This window comes from Ursus maritimus, unplaced genomic scaffold (assembly GCF_017311325.1).
Source record: "Ursus maritimus isolate PB19 unplaced genomic scaffold, ASM1731132v1 scaffold_23, whole genome shotgun sequence".
In the NCBI taxonomy this organism is placed as follows: Eukaryota; Metazoa; Chordata; class Mammalia; order Carnivora; family Ursidae; genus Ursus; species Ursus maritimus.
The window spans coordinates 37,954,533-37,977,628 of NW_024424786.1; the positions used below are offsets into that span (position 1 = coordinate 37,954,533).

General features: G+C 44.5%; 1 protein-coding gene across 1 annotated transcript in view; it reads left to right on the plus strand.

Moving 5' to 3' along the window:
* Positions 1 to 21,767: 21,767 nt before the first annotated feature.
* ASRGL1 (asparaginase and isoaspartyl peptidase 1) overlaps positions 21,768 to 23,096 on the plus strand; it is a 22,563-nt gene continuing 21,234 nt past the window's right edge. The window contains exon 1 of the mRNA XM_040639226.1: positions 21,768 to 22,057. The gene's annotated coding sequence lies outside the window, so the exon portion shown is untranslated. The remainder of the gene's footprint in view (positions 22,058 to 23,096) is intronic.

Genomic DNA, 23,096 nt, shown 5'->3' on the forward strand with positions numbered 1-23,096 from the left:
TCCTTTACCATGCCCATGTCCAGAAACCCTCCTTCCTCCATCTCCTATAGTCACGTGTGAGGCCAAAACACTTCAATTACGTATTTGTCTAGAAATGAGATACTTAAAGGTGTCTCTCAGCCCATCCACACAGGATTTAGGTTATGAGGTTCAGTCACAAAGGCCCACGGGGGCTGGGTGTTCAGTGCTGAGAAGACATGTGCCATCTGGTTGATTTTCCACACCCTGAACCTGGGACTCTCCTGAAAGCAGTATTACCAAAGTCCCCTCCCATCCTTGTTCTAGTCTCTCACCCCCATATCCCCACTGCAGTGAAAAATTACAGTCCTTCACCCTGGGAAAGCAGAGAAAAAAAATCCTGGGCTGCTCCTCCTTCCATTAGAAACCCGAGTCTTACTCTTGGGTCACCTCAGGCTTTATTGGCCAGACTATGGAAATGCATTTTTCCTGACTTGCATCATTTGTTGTGATTGTGTCAGGTGTATTTAGTTTACCATCCTCCCTGGTTTCCTGTCTTGTGCCCATTCTACTTGCCTTTTGTTGCTTGAAGCTTCACAGAGATCTTGTGAGTAGAGTCAGAGAGTAGAGTAGTGTGTCACCCCCAGGGGCATCATGACTGAACTTCTCTCTCCTCTCTCTGTTTCAGGAGAAAATCCTGGTGAAATGTGGCATATGAATCTTATAGACTAATATGTCTGTCTTTCAATAATCACCTCTTCTGGAAAATGTAAAGGTTTCAACATCTTGCTTCAATAAATCAATTTCTCTGCACTTTTATATTTGTCTTCTTATTATCGCACAGTCTCCGGCCTTAAGTTGGGATGGTTTGTGTGATGAAGTGGCCATTGGGTGTTGTCAATTGTAAATTTCAGGGACCTAATGTCCAGTTACCCAAGGCAGCCTGGGGAGCAGGGACCACAGGAGGAAATATTTGCTCAGGAATCATCCTGCATCACTTTGTAAATTTCCCATTCACATGGCCAGGAGTGAAAATGATGTTTCAGGGTAATAACCATACAAACATTCCTGCTGCGGTTTTCTATGACGGATACCCAGAGCCTAACTGTCTGGCCAGTCACGCAGTTCTCAACCACAGCATCACTAATATTGTGTCCTTATCACAACCACAAACAACCTGCTCCATCCTCACACCTTCACTCTGGACTCGATCCTATGAATTCTCTGGTGTAATTTGTTTTCCATCTACTTCTCAATTTTTAGTGAATCTCCAGGGTTCATCCTCCAGTTAACGCCTTTGGAGTCTGCACATGCGCATTGCTCACCAACGATGAGACCACTCATCAACCCCTCAGGCTAATGCTTTTTTTTCCTCACAGTTTCCTGAGGGCTCCAGAAACAGCATGCAGTTGCCATCTGGAAAACTCCACTCAAGTCTCCACAGTTACTTCAGAAGAAATGTAGGAAACTGTACGCACTGCCTGCTGCAACCCGCTTTACCTCCCAGGAGCCCCCCTTTCTCGCCAAGACCCCAAGCCATAAGGCACCTGAGGCAGAACATTTGAATCAGTTTCCATTGGCTGCTGTGAAACACTACCATTCATTTAGTGGCTTATACCAATTTTTCTCAATGTTTGAATGACAGAGTCCAAAATCTGTAACACTTTGCAGAAATCATCGTGTCAGGAAGGCCATGCTCCTTCTGGAAGGTTGAGGTGAAAATCTATTGGTGGCTGCTTCCAGCTTTGATGGCTGGAAACCATCATTCCTTGTCTCGTGTCCCATCACTCTGATCTCTGCCATATGAGGTCACACTGCCTTCTCCTTGTCTGTGTCTGTCAGTCTCCCTCTGTCCTCTTCATTTAAAATATATGGGGTTGTGGGGCGCATGGGTGGCTCAGTCAGTTAAGCATCTGCCTTCACTCAGGTCATGATTCTGGATCCCGGGATCCAGCCCTGTTTCGATCTCCCTCCTCAGCGGGGAGTCTGCTTCTTCCTCTCCCTATGCACCCCCTCCTCAGTCTCTAGGCCTCGCTCTCTCTCTCTCAAATAAATTATAATATAATATAATTATAATATAATATAATATAATATAATATAATATAATATAATATAATATAAATCTTTTAAATATATGGGGTTGCATGTAGAGGACAATCACAAAAATTCAGGACAATATGGCCATGTCAGAATCTAGTTTTATCACATTGATCGAGTCCTTTTATACTACGAAGGTAGCATTGCAATTGCAGGCATTAAGATGTGGGTATCTTTTGGGGACCTTTATAAGTTTACTGCTTTCACATCCCCCTGACATCCAAAAGGTCACTGAATTCTGCCCCCTCTGCTCCCACAGCCTCACTTCTGAGCTTCTCCTCTTTGCCATCCCCACAGCCATCACCACACACCAGTCCCATCCTGCCTGGCTTGGGTCAAAGTCTCTGACGTGGTTCCCTGGGCTCTGCCATACCTTCCTGCAATACATATTCCTCATTGACACCAAAGGGACCCTCCCATCCAACTGTGAATCTGATATCACTCCTAAAGCCATGAATTACTAAAGGTTATGTATTTCCACACCTTTTGAGGAAGAGGACTTTTTGAGTCTTATACCCAACTCTCAAATATTAGTCAGCATTTGATACTACCTTCTGACTGAGAAATAGAAGGTAACAGCTATGTACTATTATCAATTATTAACAATGCCTTATAATAAATGTGTATTTTTTTTTACTTTGTAAACGACTTTTTTATTTTTTTTATTATATTATGTTAGTCACCATACAGTACATCCCTGGTTTCTTTTTTTTTTTCTTTCTATTCTTTTTTTCTTTTTTTTAATGATTTTTTATTATATTATGTTAGTCACCATACAGTACATCTCCGGTTTCCGATGTAAGGCTCGATGATTCATTAGTTGTGTATAACACCCAGTGCACCATGCAATACGTGACCTCCTTACTACCCATCACCGGTCTATCCCATTCCCCCACCCCCCTCCCCTCTGAAGTCCTCAGTTTGTTTCTCATAGTCCATAGTCTCTCATGTTTCATTCCCCCTTCTGATTACCCCCCCTTTCTTTATCCCTTTCTTCCCCTACCGATCATCCTAGTTCTTATGTTCCATAGATGAGAGAAATCATATGATAGTTGTCTTTCTCTGCTTGACTTATTTCACTTAGCATTATCTCCTCCAGTGCCGTCCATGTTGTAGCAAATGTTGAGAACTCGTTCTTTCTGATTGCTGAGTAATATTCCATTGTATATATGGACCACAACTTCTTAATCCAGTCATCTGTTGAAGGGCATCTCGGCTCCTTCCACGATTTAGCTATTGTGGACATTGCTGCTATGAACATTGGGGCGCATATGGCCCTTCTCTTCACTACGTCTGTATCTTTGGGGTAAATACCCAGTAGTGCAATGGCTGGGTCATAGGGTAGCTCAATTTTTAACTTTTTAAGGGACCTCCACACTGTTTTCCAGAGTGGCTGCCCCAGCCTGCATTTCTACCAACAATTTCTTTACTGGAGTTGTATGTCTTCATTGGAAAAGTGTCTGTTCATATCTTCTGCCCATTTTTTGATTTGTTTATTTGTTTCTCGTGTATTGAGTTTGAGAAGTTCTTTGTAGATCTTGGATACCAGTCCTTTATCTGTAGTGTCATTTGCAAATATCTTCTCCCATTCCGTGGGCTGCCTCTTAGTTTTTCTGACTGTTTCCTTGGCTGTGCAGAAACTTTTAATCTTGATGAAGTCCCATAAATTCATTTTATCTTTTGTTTCTCTTGCCTTTGGGGATGTGTCATGAAAAAGGTTGCTTTGGCCGATGTCGTAGAGGTTGCTGCCTATGTTCTCCTCTAGAATTTTGATGGATTCCTGTCTCACATCGAGGTCTTTCATCCATTTGGAGTTTATTTTTGTGTATGGTGTGAGATAGTGGTCAAGTTTCATTCTTTTGCATGTAGCTGTCCAATTTTCCCAGCACCATTTATTGAAGAGACTGTCTTTTTCCCACCGGATGTTTTTTCCTGCTTTATCAAAGATTAGTTGCCCAAAGAGCCGAGGGTCCATTTCTGGGTTCTCTATTCTGTTCCATTGGTCTATGTGTCTGTTTTTGTGCCAGTACCATGCTGTCTTTGTGATCACAGCTTTGTAGTACAGCTCGAAATCCGGCATTGTGATGCCCCCAGCTTTGTTTTTCCTTTTCAACAGTTCCTTGGAGATTCGGGGCCTTTTCTGTTTCCATACAAATTTAAGGACTATTTGTTCCAGTTCTTTGAAAAATGTCCTTGGTATTTTGATCGGGATAGCATTGAAAGTGTAGATTGCTCTGGGTAGCATGGACATTTTAACTATGTTAATTCTTCCAATCCATGAGCATGGAATATTTTTCCATCTTTTTGTGTCTTCCTCAATGTCTTTCAAGAGTGATTTATAGTTTCTAGAATATAGGTCCTTTATGTCTCTGGTTAAGTTAATTCCAAGGTAACGTATGGTTTTTGGTGCTATTGTAAATGGGATGGATTCCCTAATTTCTCTTTCTTCAGTCTCATTATTCGTGTATAGAAATGCAACTGATTTCTGAGCATTGATTTTGTATCCCGCCACATTACTGAATTGCTCTATAACTTCTAATAGTTTGGGAGTGGATTCTTTTGGGTTTTCCATATAGAGTATCATGTCATCTGCGAAGAGAGACGTTTTGACTTCTTCTTTGCCGATTTGGATACTTTATTCCTTTTTGTTGTCTGATTGCTGTGGCAAGGAATTCTAGTACTATGTCGAATAATAGTGGTGAGAGTGGGCATCCTTGTCGTGTTCCTGATCTTAAGGGAAAGGCTTCCAGCTTTTCCCCGTTGAGAATAATATTTGCTGTAGGCTTTTCATAGATGGCTTTTATGAGATTGAGAAATGTACCATCTATTCGTACACTCTGAAGGGTTTTAGTCAGGAAAGGATGCTGTATTTTGTCAAATGCTTTTTCGGCATCGATTTCTGGATAAAAAGACACTGATCGATTTGCGAATGTTGAACCACCCTTGCATCCCAGGGATGAATCCCACTTGATCGTGGTGGATAATCCTTTTAATGAACTGTTGGATTCTATTAGCAAGTATCTTGTTGAGGATTTTGGCGTCCATATTCATTAGGGAAATCGGTCTGTAATTCTCCTTTTTGAGGGGGTCTTTGCCTGGTTTGGGGATCAAGGTAATATTGGCCTCATAGAATGAGTTTGGTAGCTTTCCTTCTGTTTCTATTTTTTGAAATAGCTTTAGGAGAATAGGTATTATTTCTTCTTTGAATGTTTGGTAGAATTCCCCAGGAAAACCGTCCGGGCCTGGAGTTTTGTTATTTGGAAGGTTGTTTATCACTGACTCAATTTCTTCATAATTAATTGGCCTGTTTAAGAAATCAATTTCTTCCTGTTTCAATCTTGGTAGTTTATAGGTTTCCAGGAAGGATTCCATCTCTTCCAGATTGCTTAGTTTATTGGCATATAGCTGTTGATAAAAATTTCTAATAATCCTTCCAATTTCAATGGTGTTCGTCGTGACCTCTCCTTTTTCATTCATAATTTTAATAATCTGGGTCCTTTCTCTTTTCTTTTGGATAAGTCTTGCCAGTGGTCTGTCAATTTTATTGATTCTCTCAAAGAACCAGCTTCTAGTCCTGTTGATCTGCTCTACTGTACTTCTGGTTTCTGCTTGATTGATTTCAGCTCTAATTTTGGTCAACTGCTTCCTCGTGCGTGGATTAGGCCTGTCCCTCTGTTGCTGTTCCAGCTTCTTGAGGTGAGAATATAAAAACTGCATTTTAGATTTTTCTATTCTTTTGAGTGAGGCTTGGATGGCTATGTATTTCCCCCTTAGGACTGCCTTTGCAGTATCCCATAGGTTTTGGACTGTTGTATTTTCATTCTCATTGGTCTCCATAAATTGTTTAATTTGATTTTTGATTTCCTGGTTTATCGAGTCATTCCTGAGCAGGATGGTTCTTAGTCTCCAAGTGTTTGAGTTTCTTCCAAATTTTTCCTTGTGGTTGAGTTCCAATTTCAGAGCGTTGTGGTCTGAGAATATGCAGGGGATAATTTCAATCTTTTGGTATCGGTTGAGACCTGTTTTGTGTCCCAGAACATGGTCTATTCTTGAGAATGTTCCATGGGCATTAGAATAGAATGAGTATTCTTTGGTTCTGGGGTGTAGTGTTCTATATATATCTATGAGGTCCAACTCGTCGAGTATGGCATTCAAAGCCTTTGATTCTTTGCTTAGTTTTTGCCAGGGTGTTCTGTCTATTTCTGAGAGTGGAGTGTTGAGGTCCCCTACTATTAATGTATTTTTATTTATATGTCTCTTTATTCTGGTTAAGAGTTGGCTTGTGTATCTTGCTCCTCCCCTGTTGGGGGCATATATATTTATAATTGTCATATCCACTTGTTGAATACTTCCCTTAAGAATAATATAGTGCCCTTCTGCATCTCTAACTATAGTCTGTAGTTTAAAATCCAATTTATCTGATATGAGAATTGCTACCCCAGCTTTCTTTTGAGGTCCATTTGCGTGAAAGATGGTACTCCATCCCCTTACTCTCAGTCTGAATGCATCTTTGGGTTCAAAATGAGTCTCTTGTAGACAGCAAATGGATGGGTCATTTCTTTTTATCCAATCTGCAACCCTGTGACGTTTTATGGGAGCATTCAGGCCATTTACATTGAGACTGAGTATTGAGAGATATGATTTTAATGATGCCATGTTGCCAGTAAAGTCTTTGTTCGTATCGGTTCTGACTTTCTGTTCTGTATCACTCTTGGGACCTTTTTACCTTTATAGATTCCCCCTTAATATCTCCTGTAGGGCTGGTTTCGTGGTTACGAAATTGGTCAATGACTGGCGATTCTGGAAGGTCTTTATTTCTCTATCAATTCTGAATGACAGCCTTGCTGGATAAAGGATCCTTGGCTGCATGTTTTTCTCTGAAAGAGCTTTAAAAATGCTCCCCCAACCCTTCCTCTCATTCCAGGTCTGTGTAGACAGGTCTGACGTAATTCTGATACCTTTGCCTTGGTACGTGAGAAATTTCTTTGCCCTGGCCACTTTCAACACTGTATCCTTGGATCTAATATTTGCGAATTGCACTATGACGTGACGTGGCGTAGGTTTGTCATGGTTGAGCTTGGGAGGGATCCTCTCTGCCTCTTGGACATGAATGTTTGTTTCCCTTGCTAGATTAGGGAAGTTTTCAGCTACAATTTGTTCAAATATCTCTTCTAGACCTCTGTTTTTCTCCAACCCCTCGGGGATGCCAATGATTCTGACATTGGAACGTTTCATTGAGTCAGTGATCTCCGTAACCTACATTTGTGGGCATGGATTTTTTTAAGTCCAGATTCTATTTTCGCTTTTTCTTCTACTAACCCATCCTCCAATTCGCTAATACGTCTTCTGCCTCAGTGACCCTGGCCATCAGAGCCCATAGTTTTGACTGCATTTGGCTCATAGAATTTTTAATTTCTGCCTGATTCGCTCTCATTTCCGCCCTTAGAGATTCTATATTCTCATTAACATTTTCGTTAATACTTTTTTCAAGTCTACACATCATCTTGACCATTTTTACTCTGAATTCCATTTCTGATAATTTGGTTATATCCATATCCATTAGTTCTGTGGCAGAGGCCACAGACTCATTGTCTTTTCTTTGCTGGGGGGGATTTCTCCTTCTCGTCATTCTGATGAGGAGAGGTTGTGGGGTTGTCCAGAGCCCAAATTATTGACCAGGACCCAGGCCGTGCGCCCTTGTTTTATAGGGCTCTTAGGGATGTGGGCTTCTTGATTTTTCAGCCTGCCTTCTGGGGGAAGGGCCTGTCACGCCAATACTCAGGCAACCCTGTTTGGGTAGAGTCTCTGTCCCCTGTGAGGGGGGATGGGGGTGGGCACCCTGTGAGCCGGTCTTTCCAGGATTTTGTTCTCTGGCAGCTTTCCCTGGAGGTTTGCTGTGCCTCTTCTGAGAGACAGAGCAGCAGTGACCGAATCTCAGCCTCTGTCACAGAACAGAGGGGATCGCGGACCGTTCTCCACTGATGATCTGGCCACTTTAACTCTGTTTCTGTTGGTGCTGCTAGGCCCTACAGCGTCCCGGGTTGTGCGCCCCACACCGGGCCTCCCAGCCCTCACTTCCAGGGCCAGCGCGTCTCTGTCCTTTGTGTTTCTAACACCACCAGCTGCCCCCACGCGCTCCCAGAGCTCCCAATCTCAGTCTGGTTCCAGTGAGCACACCGGAGTTCCGTGAGAAGTCTGGTGGCACACACTCCCCGCTCATGGTCACAGTCTGTTTTCTCGCGGGTGCCGTCCAGGAGACCGCCTGCTCCCCCGTGCAGGTGGCTACCGCTTCCCGGCACCAGAAGGCAGCAGCTCCCTCCCCCTTCTGTTTATCTTCCGATATCTGTGCGTGGTTTCACGGCTCCCGCTTCGTACTTCAATACTCAGCGCTGGAGATGTTCATTTGTAGAGATCCAGATGTATCTTTCTGCATCTCAGGCTGATTCCATGGATGTTCAGGCTGGTCTGGTACCTATCCAGCTCGACTCAGGGGACCGGCTGAAAAAGAGTCCCCTACTCCTCCGCCATCTTCCCAACCACATAAATGTGTATTTTTAACACATCAGGAAATATGTACACTCCCCTTTTGTGAAATACATTCCATATTCAGCCTACACACTTATGCTCAGTGGACACAAGGATTATGGAGCTCTTACAAACTCTGAGATACTTAAACTGCAGACACGGTGCTGGGAGGATCAAGGCCCGCCATTTGCATTGCACACTAGGACATCCATGGCTCCATCCCTGGGTACCCCTTAGCCTCTATCCCTGATTACCCAGAACTGAGTGCTCAGCCATAGTTTTCTATATACAATTTACTTATGTATTGTGCTGGGTCACACCGTTGTACCAGGGCAGGTGGGGTTCTCTTTGCCTCTATATCCTCCCTGAATAGGACAGCCTACAACCACACCTGTAAGGTCCATTTCACATCTGCTCCTCTGTGAAGCTCTCTCTGAGTCACACACCCTAAAACAAATCTTTATACACAGACACACATTTCACCCTCAACAACACACACAGATACCTAGTTTTACAATCACACACAGATAAACCCAGAGACACACAATATCACACTCCCACAGAGACACAGAAAGACACTTACACACATCCTTCTGTTATCACTTTGTCCTTCTGTGATAGACTATTCATATCACAGACTAGTTTTGGATAAATTAATAATATAAAACAACAAATTTTATCAGTCACTATTGTTGTTTCTAAAATACCAAGCACTTGCATTCATTGAGCACTCTTATGGGCTAGTCATCATCCTGGAAGGTTTACATGTTCTGTCTCTCTTAGTCCCTACCTGTAGCCAGGAAGGTTAAAGATTAATACCACCATTGAATGCAGAGATATAGAACATCTTCCTCAAGTGTTCCTCAACCCTGGTTCTGTGTTAGAACCAATTGGGAAGATTTCAAAAGCAACTGATGCAGACTCCTCGCCACCCCCACCAGGACCAACATACAGATATCTCTGCAGGTAGAGCCCATGCAGTCCTCATTTTTTCATCTCCATCTCCTTTAGGTGCCAGTGGCCCAGTGACTGGGGAGGCAGTTGCCATGTGTTCATGGGGGGGAGGAGGACAAGAATCTCCATGAGACTCAGAGAATCCCCAGCATCACCACGGCGGTCACCTTGAGACATTTTGGGTTTTATTTTAAGTTTTATTTTTATTTAAGGAATTGGTACACCCAGTTAGGGGCTCAAACTCATAATTACTCAAGTAATTATCCGAGATCAAGAGTCCCATGCTTTTCCCACTCTGCCAGCCAGCCTCCTCCTGCCTTGAGACTTTTCCTTAGCTACTTCTCTAAACCAATCCTGCTCATTTCAGGGGTATTCATTAGTTCCACTGTTATAAAACTAATACACTTAGGTTCTCATACAGGAACATATTCTTTCATGAGCTGCTGCCAGAGAGCATGGGGTGAGATAAAGCAGGACTGCATAGGCAGGGGTTGGGAGGAGACAAGTTTATAGAGTGATTATTTACTGAGTGTAGAGTTTCTGTTTGAGATGACTTCTGCAAATGCGTGGCCATTACAACATTGTGAATATACTTAATGCAGTGGAATTGTACACTTAAATGGTTTATATGATAAATTTTATCTTATGTAAATTTTACCAAACACACACACACAACACACACACATACACACACACAGAGACTCCACAGGCTATAGCTCTCTGAGACAGCAGAAAGATAACTATGTGGGATCAGGGCCTGTAGTTCAATCTCCAGTGGACATATTCCCCCAGAGTTGTTGACACCTCAAAGTCAAAGAACATCTGGTGTCAACTCACTGTTTGATTCACCTCCTAGATTTTTCTTTGTTGACATATGCCCAATTTTCTGGCTCAACCCATAACTGTGTTTAACCAAGCATGAAGGATGGATGTTTGTAAAATCTTTTGACTTTGTCTTTGAGGCCTCTAATTGTTCCCCTGGACACGGATTACTACTCTCTGCCCAGCAACTCCTCCTCCAATAACTTCTCCTTGCATCCATCTTACTCTCTAGGACAAGGTCAACACTCTGAACACAAAGCTCTGCTTTTCCCATGGCTTATTTCAAGCAAAACTTCAAAGGTTCTCCATATCCTAGGATATGAATTCTAATGTCTCCATTCTAAAATTAGAATATTCAGACCTGTATAATAACCAAAACCTAACATTGTTTCAAAATTAAGACTTCTCCTTTCCTTCACTCCTTTACTACTACTTTTTCTCTCCCTGCTACTAACCACAATTTCTGGTAGAGTTAGGGACTAAAATGAGGTGAGACAAGAGACAAAGTTCTTAACTGACTCATATTCTTTTGCATTTAGTGTACATTCTCTGGGCCAGGCAGCTCTTTCTCCTGTGGATCCTTTCATGGGTCTTCAGAAAGCCAGGAATACCAAGATCCCTTCATCTCCTCATGGCTTAAAAACATTCAAAGTAAAACAAAGAGCTCTGGAAAAATTAAAAACATGACATCTGGAAAAAAATAATAATGAGTTGGAAAACAAAGCAAGACCGTGGAACAAAAGTAGTGTATATGTAGTGGAAAGGATAGAGTGCAAATATGAGAGAACAGAAAAGCATGTTAAAGCATCAATCATGACACCCAACTAATAGAATTGCAGAATGAGACAGATCACAGTGGGAAGAAAATTATCAAAGCAAAATGACAAGAACATTTCCTAGAAATGAAGAATATGAAATTGAATAACCCACCACTCCTCACCTCAAAACACACTTCTGTGATTCTTTTGAACACCACTCAGAAGAAAGGTGTTTCTTTCAGAAGGAAACCCTAGGTCATATCCAAGAATGGAGAATAAAAATTGCTTCTTCCTCTCCCACTCCCCCTACTTGTGTTCCCTCTCTCGCTGGCTGTCTCTCTCTCTCTGTCAAATAAATAAAATCTTCAAAAAAAAAAAAAAGGAATGGAGATTAGCTGCAATGGTCAACTGGGGAAAAGCACACACATAAGAACATCACCTTCTTCCCTATTTCTAGCCTCTCCCTAAATTGGTATTGATCTTAGCAACTTATGCTCCTGCGGAATGATGGGAAGAAATGAGTCCCTAATAATCTAAACAGCAAATACTGCATTCATGAATAATTAACTCATCTCTCTGTGTCTCTCATCAATTTCTTTTTCTTGTTGTTAACCTGAGCCTACTTTGTTTCTCTTGTTCCTATTACCCTCCTATTGTCCCTGCTTAAACTGATGTGTTTTTTCTATTTCTATAGTATGAGGCTGTCCTGTGTCTCTCTTGACACCAAGAGGCACACTGTGTGTGTGTTCCTTATCTTACCAAATACTAAATGCTCCAGAGTCTCTGTACCTGCTGTTCCCTCTCCTAGAACACTCTTTCTCAGACCTTCCCCTTGATATCATTGTCCACTCATCCAGGCTTTAAAGTCCATCGTCCTGTAGCCGACCTGGACCTCTGTACAGGACACTTTCCCTCATGTTTGTTTTCTGGTTCTGCACAGCAATCACTTTTTGATGTCACTCATTCAGTTATGGGCTTGTTTGATGCCTCCCTTGTGACAAGTAAGCTCCACAGGGTCGAAGTTCTGGTCGAACAGCTGAATATGCGTCACACAGCACAGGCCCCAGTCATGGGGGAAGCTCATGGCTCCTGTTGAACAGTGGATGGATGGATGGATGGATGGACAGATGGAACCACCCATTTATTCCTAATTACCTTGTTTGAAGCCTTGGATAAGCTCTTTACAGAGTGTCTGATATCCTTGCAAAACCAGGCATGGTATTATGCCTGCACATTTCAGAAATGAGGAAAAGGAAGCTTGAAATGACCATCAGTTTCACTCGCCCAAGGACACTTCGTGATTAGGTGCTGCATCCAAGATTTGAATCCACATCTGTTCGAGCCCAGACCTGGTCACCGTTCCTCCACGCAGCACCTGCCTCTGCTGAGCAACCACTTGCTCCTCAGCTTCACATCATCCTTTGAATTGGTGGGAAAAAATCCTAAACGGCTAAAAAAAATTTTTTAATTAAAAAAATTAAAAATTCATAGATTTATAATAGACTGAATTATGAAATTTAGTTAATTAAATGACATATTCTTTTTTAAAACTATTTATTTATTTATTTATTTATTTATTTATTTATTTATTTGAGACAGAGAGAGAGCACAAGCAGGGGCAACGGCAGAGGCAGAGGGAGAAACAGTCTCCCCACTGAGCAGGGAACCTGACATGTGATTCAATCCCGGACCCTGAGATCATGACCTGAGCTGAAGGCAGATGCTTCACCGACTGACCCACCCAGATGCCCCTAAATGATATATTATTTACATAAACAACCTCAGTGCAAATCGTACATCGTATTCCCCAAGGTCAAGCGTCTTACTCAAGTGTTATGGATGAAGGAAGCCTGCCCTCCAGAGGGCGTGTGTGGTAGTTGTCTTTACACGATGCAGCTGTAAGATATGATATTTAATGGGGTTTTTATGGAAACTGGTCAAAAGTACCTAAGACTCACAAAAGTGGTAACGAGTCCCTCCCCCCCTTCTCCCAAACACCTCAGGGTCTGTGACGCCAAAAGGACCCTTGCTCAGGACCCACATCTTAAAAGATCCCCCTATCACACACACACACACCCTTATTTACTTACTTACTTACTTATTTATTTATTTATTTATTGTAATTTCCTTAACCCTTTTATTTGAAAATAATTATGGATTCACAGGGAGTTGCAACAAACGTGTGCAGAGATGTTCGGTGCCTCCATCAGTCATGGTCTCTCAATGGTACCATGTTAAATACCTATGGTACAATATCAAAGCCCAGAAATCGTCACTGATACAAAGCACTTACTCAGGTTTCTGCAGCTTCACGTCCGTTCATTTGCATGTCTGTATAGTTTTATGCAACTTTATTTCATGGGTAGCTTCATGGAATCACCACCATTATCAAGATACAGAATCATTCCCTCACCAGAAGTCAGCCTCGGGCCACCCCTTTTGTAGTCATACCAGCTGTGTCACCCCCATTCCTAATCCCTGGCAAGCATTATAATTCTGTGATTTCAAGAATATTCTAGAATCTTATGTCACCATTTTATAATGTCTAATCTTTTGAAATTGGCTTTTTTCGCTCAGTAGAATTCCTTTCTTGTGTGTATCAATAGTTAGCTCCTTTTTATGACTGAGTCGTAGTCCTGAAGGTACTGCAGTTTGTTTAACTTTTTACCCATTGAAGGACATGTGGGTTGTTTCTGATGTTTGGAGAATTTGCATGAAACTGTTATGAACATCTGTGAACAGATTTTCACAGTTATTTAGTAAGAGCACATGGACCATATTCAGTTCTTGGTGTGACAGGTGCATCCTCACTGATGAGGGAAATCCCACCATCTCTCTCTGCTTCTCAAAAATGGGGACCTCAGTCCACCTTCTCTCACTTTTGGACCCTAAGAGGAGAGGAAAAGGAAGAGATTCAGCTGCTTGACGATGGACACACAGGTGTGCAGGAATTTGCATCTGTCTAAATGAGCCCTGGCCCATTTGATGAAAGTATCTCCATACTGAACAGAGCAAATGTCATGCAAGAGTTGGAAATAGTGGTTTTGATGGACTGGAGCAGTAAAAAGGGAAGATGAGGATGCCCAGTATTGATCCTTTGAAAAGACAGTACTGATTCTAGAATGGGAGGGGGGAAGGAGATTGTATAGTAAATAAATGGAGTAGCACCTCAGCAAGAGCCTGAGTGAAGATATATGGGTGCTCTACTACCCATGTTACTGCATCATTTCTATACTTTTGAAGTTATTTTCAAGTACAAAGTTAAAAATCGTATTCCTGAGGCAAGAATGGATTGTGCTGAACACAGGCTTTGTCCAGGTCCCTGATGAGGAGGATGTTGAGCCTCTTTCCACATGTCTGTTGGCCCTCTGGATGTCTCTTGCCCATTTTTTAATTGGATTGTTCGTTTTTTGTAGTGTCCAAGAGAATATTCTCAACAACATGTTTTCCTCCTTTTTTTGTCTTTAGTAGAGTTTGTTGTTCACAACAACATTGGGCAGAAAATGCAGAGTTCCCACGTATTTCCTACTCATGCACAGGCACAGCCTCCCCCACTATCAACACTATCCACTATCAACATCCCTCACTGGGTTGCACAGGGCGAACCTCCATGGACGCATCCTTATCACCCAAAGTCCATAGTTTACATTAGGTTCATTCTTGGTGTGTTACAGCCTATGCCTTTTGTGAAATCTGTGTGATGAGCACTCCCTCTTAGAGTACAGAAGAGTTTCATGCCCTTCAGGTCATCCGAGCTCTCTTCCTTCCTTCCCCTCCCCAACCCCTGACAACCATGGCTCTTTTTAACGTCCCCATAGTTTTGACTTTTCCAGAATATCTGCCACTGAATGCAGAGATCCAGCAGAGCCCTAAGTCCCTTGGAGACGCCAGAGCCACTCGATGGGAGCAGCCTGAGCTCCTGAACGACTGGATGTGGTCAGGATGTGTCATGGACAGGCCACTGAGAGCACCCTGCTCCAGGTCAAAGTGACAATTATTTAGAATGTTCAGCAAGGGGGCACCTGGGTGTCTCAGTCGGTTGAACATCTGACTCTTGGTTTTAGCTCAGATCACGATCTCAGGGTTGTGAGATGGAGACCCGTGCTCAGCGCCGAGTCTGCTTATCGCTCTCCCTCCTCTTCTTCCCCTATCCCTGCTCTCTATCTTCCCCTATCCCAAGCGTGCACATGCTTGCTCTCTCTATCACTCTCCCAAATAAATAAATAAAATCTTTAAAAAAAAAAGCCGAGATGCCCTTCAACAGATGACTGGATTAAGAAGATGTGGTCCATATATACAGTGGAATATTAGCCATCAGAAAGAACAATTACCCAACATTTGCAGCAACATGGATGGGACTGGAGGAGATTATGCTAAGTGAAATAAGTCAAGCAGAGAAAGACAACTATCATATGGTTTCACTCACTTATGGGACATAAGAAATAGCAGGGAGATCAGTAGGAGAAGGAAGGGAAGAATGAAGGGGGGGTAAACAGAAGGCGGAATGAACCACAAGAGACTATGGACTCTGGGAAACAAACTGAGGATTTCAGAGGGGAGAGAGTGGGGGGACGGGCTAGCCCGGTGATGGTTATTTAGGAGGGCATGTATTGCATGGAGCACTGGGTGTTATACACAAACAATGAATCATGGAACAGTACATCAAAAACTAATGATGTGCTGTATGGTGACTAACACATCGTAATTTTTAAAAAAAACCAGTTTGAAAAATAATAATAATAATAAGTCTAGAACATCCAGCAAGGAGGGGGCATGTTATCCATGATATTGTCTAGGAAAACTAGCTCATGATGATCAGTAAAAGCAGTTGACTTTTATTCCATTATGTTGTCATTTTTAAATCCTCCACAAACAGGGCCGCCTGGGTGGCTCAGGCGTTAAGCGTCTGCCTTCGGCTCAGGGCGTGATCCCAGAGTCCTGGGATTGAGCCCCACACAGGGCTCCCTGCTCTGCTGGGAGCCTGCTTCTTCCTAATAAAATCTTTTTAAAAAATTAATAAATAATAAAATAAATCCTCCACAAACAGGCACCCATTCATTCTCCAAACCCCGTGGGAACACTCCCCCCCACCACCCTCCACCTCCACCACATCATGGAGCATCTCCCCTGCCCTGGCCAAGTGTATTGCACTGAGATAGTCTAATAATTCGCCAGTATTTTTTAATCCACTGAGATAATAAAAAATAAGTAGAAAAATGGAGAGATATATATGTATTTTGGAGGTAAAGGGAGAAGATCAGGGACTCAGAAATGACTTCTGCAACCAAATGGAATAGATTGCTACTTGGCCCTATCTCTGAGCAGAGTATTTTCCAAAATACACAGTCCAACAACTGATAATGGTTTTCAAAGAATTACTTTTAATTGCATTTTTAACATATAGAAATATAAAGTGTGCAGCAATTCTTTTTTTTTTTTTTGAGAGAGAGAGAGAGGTGGGGGAGGGGCAAAAAGAGAGGGAGAGAGAGAATCCTAAACAGGCTCCATGCCCAGTGCAGAGCCTAATGTGGGGCTCAGTCTCACAACCCCGAGATCATACCCTGAGCCAAAATCAAGAGTCGGATTCCTAGCCGACTGAGCCACCCAGGGGCCCTATTTCATGCAGAAATTCTTAAAACTTGTTTTCCTCTCTCTTCAGTTTCTCTCCCCTTTTTGGTCTTTACTCAAATGTCTCTTTCTCAGTGAGAAGACTAGCATTTTTAGATTTTTCCAAGTCTCAATAGAAGACAGCTGGTTGTACATATTTGCTTCAGTCTTAAATTTTGCAACATCACGTCTGGAAGCCAGATTGCATAGGGGTGAGGAGTAAATGGAAAGTTAAAAAGTGAACAGTCGGTCACCCTCCAGGGTCTTGCAATAGTTGTTCCATTTGTTGGTCGACAGAACCTAAATGTGCTATTTTCTGAAAAGTGTTCTCTAGAATGACTGAGGACAATCCATGTTTACATAAAAACTAAGAGGACTGTCTGACCAGACTCTGGAGAGTCCTTCCACCAGGAATGCGCGTCTCCTAGACACCTCACACTCCCTCCCTCACCTCCTTCAGATCTGGGCTGATCGATGGCCTCAGTGAGTCCTTTCCGGTCTACCTGCTTTGTGTTGGTGTGAATCTATCAATAGTGATGGTATCAGCTAACCATGCCTGGGGCACTCACTGGGCCGGTACCACTTGTAATGATCCCCGACAGACACATTCTACCTGGAGCTGACGTGGTGGCTAGACAGGGCCTGTGGTTCTTGTTACAATTGCAAGAAACACCTCAGCAACACCATCAAGGAACTTCAGAAAACAAGATTGGTTACTCGCAAGTCCAGAAGGGTACACTGCATGCTGGGGGCTGCACGTGGAGGTAGCCGGTAGAGAGAGATTGAGTTCTGACCCGGGGTTCTGCTTTTTTCGGAGTTGAGGGTGGGGTGTCTGCGGTTTCCTGGGTTCACTCTTTAGCGGTGAATTGGAAACATAACAGTGGCAATTAGGGCACCAGGAGGGAAAAGCAGGGTCCCTCAAGCAGTCGTCATCCTTTCTGTGGCCTTGGCCTTAGGCTGATGCTGAATTTATAGACGTGCTCTGGCTTGCACTACCAAACTGGGTCCCCAAGAGGTACGCCAGTGATAGGGGAATGTTGGCTGGGATTCAAAGTCGTTGCAGATAAGCCACAGCATATGACATACCGACTCGACTACACGAAGAACAGGTGGGAAAATGTTTCTAGAGTGCCTTTCCTGTACAACAGTCCAGTGAAAAGGCTTCTGTAGTTATCTAAGGGAAATTTCATAAATAACATTCGCCAGATGTGGGGCTATGACAGCCAGAGTGGTCAGAAAGTAAATAAGACAGCTTGGTTGCTGATACCTTCCAGGCCCTATCTCCATGGTCTAGTCTCTAAGAAAAAGTCTCTTTCCTCTAGTCACTGAGGAAAGAATGTGGTTCTCTCTGTGCAATGCCTGGTGCTTATTCTGTCTCTGGATTCAAAGCTTCAGGCTGGGTGAGATGAGCTTCCAACTGAAGGAAAGCATTGCAGCGTGGCTGACTCCTGGAAGGGCAGCATGAGAAGCTTCTGTAACATCTTCCAGCTCTGTATTGACGAGGAGCCCCCCTGGATCCCAAGAGTGCAGAATCAGGTGAGAGCTAGGTGGTTGTATCAGTGCCCTAGGGCTGCTAGGGCGAAGTGCCACAAACCAGTCAGCTCAAATCAACAGAAAGGTATTCCCTCACAGGTCTGGAGGCTAGAAGTCCAAAATCAAGATGTTGGTAGGGCCAGGCTCTCTCTGAAGACTCTAGGGGAGTCTTGCCTCCCTTACCTCCCCCTAGGTTCTGGATATTGCTGATAATCCTTGGGTTTTTTGGCTTGTAGATATCACTCCCACCTCCACATGGTTTTCTCCTCTGCGTCCAAATTTCCTTCTCATAATCACATTGTTAGACCACCTGTTGTGGCCCAAGTCCCCCAGGTAAACAAAGACACTGTTATCAGATAGGATATGCTGGTGGTTTAAAGGTCATCTCCCAGGAGCAAGGGCAAAGGCCAGATCCTTCTTCGGGTAAGGTTAATCCTTTATGACACAGATTCATTCTGTCCGCAGACTCTCTACATGGTGGAAAAGATGGCCACCAACAGCCCCAAATCGACAGTCTCTCTAATTAGCAACTGCAGTAGACAAAGACTTTCTTTCAGCGTCCAAACTTCAATTCTAGAGAAGTTATATAATTGGCCCTGCTTGGATCACACAGTCACTTTTCGAGCCAACTGCTGTTGCCAAACAAATGGAATACCATGATTGACCAGGTTGGGTTTTTGTGTCCATGTCTATGGCTATGGATCGAAGGTCTACAACCAGGAAAAAAAGAGATGGAAAGGTCAGGACTTGGTCAGTAAATGCCAGCTTCCCCAACTGTTGTCCCCGCTTCCAACTTAAGACCAACCAGAGAAGGCCAACTATGTCCCCCTAACCGATCATATATGATGCCCACTTCCGGTCAGCCTGCCCCCAGCTTCCCCACACCGATAACTTCCAGTCAGAGCACACCTGAAGTTCTCTCCCTTCCTGCCATTGAGTCTCTGCCAAACACAAGTAAGGGTAGCTGATTGCTTGGCTATAGCATGCTCGGAATTAAAAAGGGACCCTGGAGCAGGGGCTGGCCTTCTTCAGCTCTGGAAATCAGAGCATCAGGCCAAACCTTTTTTGCTTTTGCTTCTGTTGCCGGCCCTATCCCCAAGGGGTATGCAGTTCCTTTCAGCTTGTGACAAACCTCACTTCTCTCTCTCACGCCGAGGAACATAAAGTCAGAATGTGAGTGTTTGAGAGTAACTTGGTTGTGGGGTGACTGGATCTGCTGTAATTTTTAAGAAAACCTTTTATTCTTTTTCTTTCTTTCTTTCTTTCTTTTTTTTTAAGTAGGCTCCATGCCCAGCATGGACCTTAAACTCACAACCCTGAGATCAAGGGTTGCACCCTCCAACGGCTGAGCCAGCCAGGCACCCCAAGAAAAGCTTCTATTCTTTTTTTTTTTTAAAGATTTTATTTATTTATGTGACAGAGAGACAGGCAGCGAGAGAGGGAACACAGCAGGTGAGTGAGAGAAGCAGGCTCCCAGGGGAGGAGCCCGATGTGGGACTCGATCCCAGCACGCGGGGATCACGCCCTGAGCCGAAGGCAGACGCTTTAACGACTGCGCTACCCAGGCGCCCCGAAAAGCTTCTATTCTTAATCTTTCATAGCAGCAACTTCCTTTTGACACAGCTCTGAAAAAAGCTTCTCTGCCTTGTGCATTCATTTCCCTTACACTGGTTTTCAAACTCTTTCCCTAAGAAATTCCTAATGATGGAAAAGAGAGAGCTAGTCACTTCCCTTCCCTGGGGAAGTGGAGGCGAGGGAATAATAAATATATTAATAATAATAATAATAATAATAATAATAATAATAGCATAACAACAGCAACCCTGTATTACGCATTCACTATGCACCAAGTTAATGCTAAGGACTTGGCATACATTTTCTCATTTCATCTGCGCAACAAACTTGGTTGCCTGGACTGGTTGCTACAGAAGTTGTGGTTCAGAGTTCTATTTTTGTATAAAGTCTGGCCATTGCCCTTCTGAATTCAGTCTCTCAGGAAGGAGTTGTTACCAGTGGAAGAGTCTGTGTTGTGTTTGGAGGTCTCTATTCTTGGATTTCCCAGGAAAGATTTACGTGAGGATCCGCACTGGAATAAAGACCAGCAGAAGGAAAGCAGCAAGCACGGGCGTTTATTAAGCACAGTAGGGTCTCAAGAAGGGGGAGTGGGCAGGCCCAGAGTTGGCAACCGCACTGAGGTTAGGGGTGTCTTTTCTTTTTACGCCTGCAGAGGTAATGGGTCATAGCTAGGGTGATCTCCCACCAAGGTTGTTTCCAATCTTCTAAGGGACTCCTACTGGTTGGCCCCACCAGGTTCTTGCCAGAGTTGTCTTGGCCATCTTCCTCCAGGGAGCGTGGGATGGGAGGGTGGGAGGGGTGAAAACACAATGTAAGTACATTACAATGAAGCTATAAGGTTACCCTGGGGCAGAGGTTGAAGAGGAGAGTGTTAAAAGCCACAACCAAGAGAGTCTCTTGACTCCAGGGAAACAAACTGAGAGTTGCGGAAAGGGAAGTGGGTGGGGGGATGGGATAACGGGGTGATGGGTAGTAAGGAGGGCACATGATGTGATGAGCACTGGGTGTTACACGCAACTAATGAATCATTGAACACTACAACGAAAACTAATGATGTTGGCTAATTGAATTTAAATTTAAAAAAAAAAAAGCCACAGTCAGGCTTCTAATGTGCCATCTATTTATCACCACCTTTGACTCCAGCTTCTAACTAAACTGCCTGCTCTATCGGAATCAGAACGAGAATTAAGATACCTTGTCAGTATCTTAAATAGGGGAGGCTGTGTGATGTTATTTGTTGGACAAAGTGGAAATTTATCTTTGACATTGACTCATCCAACCAATAAAAAGTGTGAAGCAAATTACTAATGGAAATAAAATTACAATTCAAAAGACTACTTTGCATGTTAGAATAATGTATCCTTTGGTTCATGCCACTAATCTAGTATCGTACAGTTGACTTACTGGATAGAAATATAAACTTTTATTGGAAGGACGCTATGGCAACGGGACTGGAGGGGGCGGATACAGGTGATTGGTCCAAGTCATCCAGGGGGTAAGAGCCTTAAGGCAATTCTCTGGGGCGGGTCGAAGAAAATGTGTCAACAACAACAAAAAACTAAGGGCGCATGTGGTTTAAGGAATTTAGAGCTGGGCTCCCGGAAGCTCAGAGGAAGGAATACGCCTAGGGTTTCAGACTCTTTAGAGCACCCACCGCACAGAACCATACCAATTATAGTTTATCTTTCTGTTCTTTACAAAAGGTTAAGGAGAGAGATGATTAAAAGGAAGAGATTTTAATTTAAGCGAATATCAAGACTGAGAAATATTTCGAGCAGAGGAAGGATATCAGTGCGTACAGCATTGCTTTTTCAATTTTCAATTACAAAACCTTGGCACATCACGCATTTCGCCAACACCAATACCCCGCCCCCAGCCTCATAAGGAGGAAGAGGAGGTTCCCCCTTCCACTAGGAAGCTCGAGTGAGTGGAGGGCCAGCGTTGTCTCTGTGCCGGGAGCCAGCCTGCTGGGGTCGAGCCGGGAGCGGAGACGCCAGCAAAGGAGGGAGGTGCTGCGCGGCGGCCGTGGGTCGGGGCTTTACGGTACCTGAGCTGCGCGCCGGCCCCGCCCTCGTGCGCAAGCGCGGAGCCGTTGTCCGCCGAGCTGTTGCGAGCCCAGCGGTTTCCTGGACAGGCTCGCTCAGGCGCTTGACGGCGCAGGTTCGGAGGCCTGCCGGGCTGCTCCGCCCAGCCTGAAGCCCCGGCGTGTGCCTCCCGCGGCATCCTCGGTAAGTCGACGGCCCCGCCGGAGGAGCGGCCGGAGACCGAGAAAGCCCTCTGTCCGGGGAGGGGGTGGGGGTCCGGGACGGGGCGGGGGGGTGGCGGGCGCCGACGAACTGGCACTGGCCGAGAATGTCAAGGCTAAGGGATTCCAGTGATATGTGGCGCATCTCTTTTTGGGGGACGGGGAGGGGGACCTGGACCTCTGCAGCGCGGGGTGTCCCCAGAAGTCCGTGTCTGTGGCCCAGTCTGTCCCTACACGGCCTGGACCGGACGATCCCAGGGAGCCTGGATGCTGAGTGTCTCTGGCAAGTGCATGCGCAGTTCACACGGGAGCACCTGTCCCTCTGCCGGCAGCCCTCCGGGCCTGTTGGATAGGGCCTGTCTTACCCCACCAGGAATTATCCGGAGGCCAGCGTTTCCTCCCACTGCAGTAGTGATGAGGAGGTTGGAATTGTGGTTACCCTCAGACCATCATACCCATTTTCCTTGGGGCCTGTCTGGCGTTCATGATTCCCAGTCTCCCATCCCTAAACTCTGACAGTCCCAGAATGGCTTCTGAGATCCTGTGAGATCTGGCTTTGGAGGATGTAGTAACTTTGCTTTGAAGCTGGATGACCCCCAGCAGCCTGGTGTCCTTCCCAGAGGCTCCACCTGTGTCCCAGACCATCCCTACATGGTGCAGACTCCGGACCAATACCAGGGATCCTGGATGCCTAGTCAGTGTGGTACCTGCTTTCAGATATCCAGGACTTGCGGGCTTGGAAAAGGGACCATCCCAGGAGAAACCCAAGATCAGAAAGAGCCCAGGAGTGGGGCTCAAGCTCTGGCCCTGGAGGCAGTCCCCATCCCTCACCAGCACAGACTGCGGTTCTCTGGAAAACTGAGGCCAAATGGCAGCCCATGTGGAGGGGGCGCGGGCTCTGGGTCCCACCCGAAGTCCCAAAGACGTCTGAGGTGGGGGTATAGAGATACGGGGAAGGTGTGAGGCCAGGGGCACTCTGGGCATTTTGTGCAAAGTTCAAACCGAGCTGTCTCTGCCCTCTG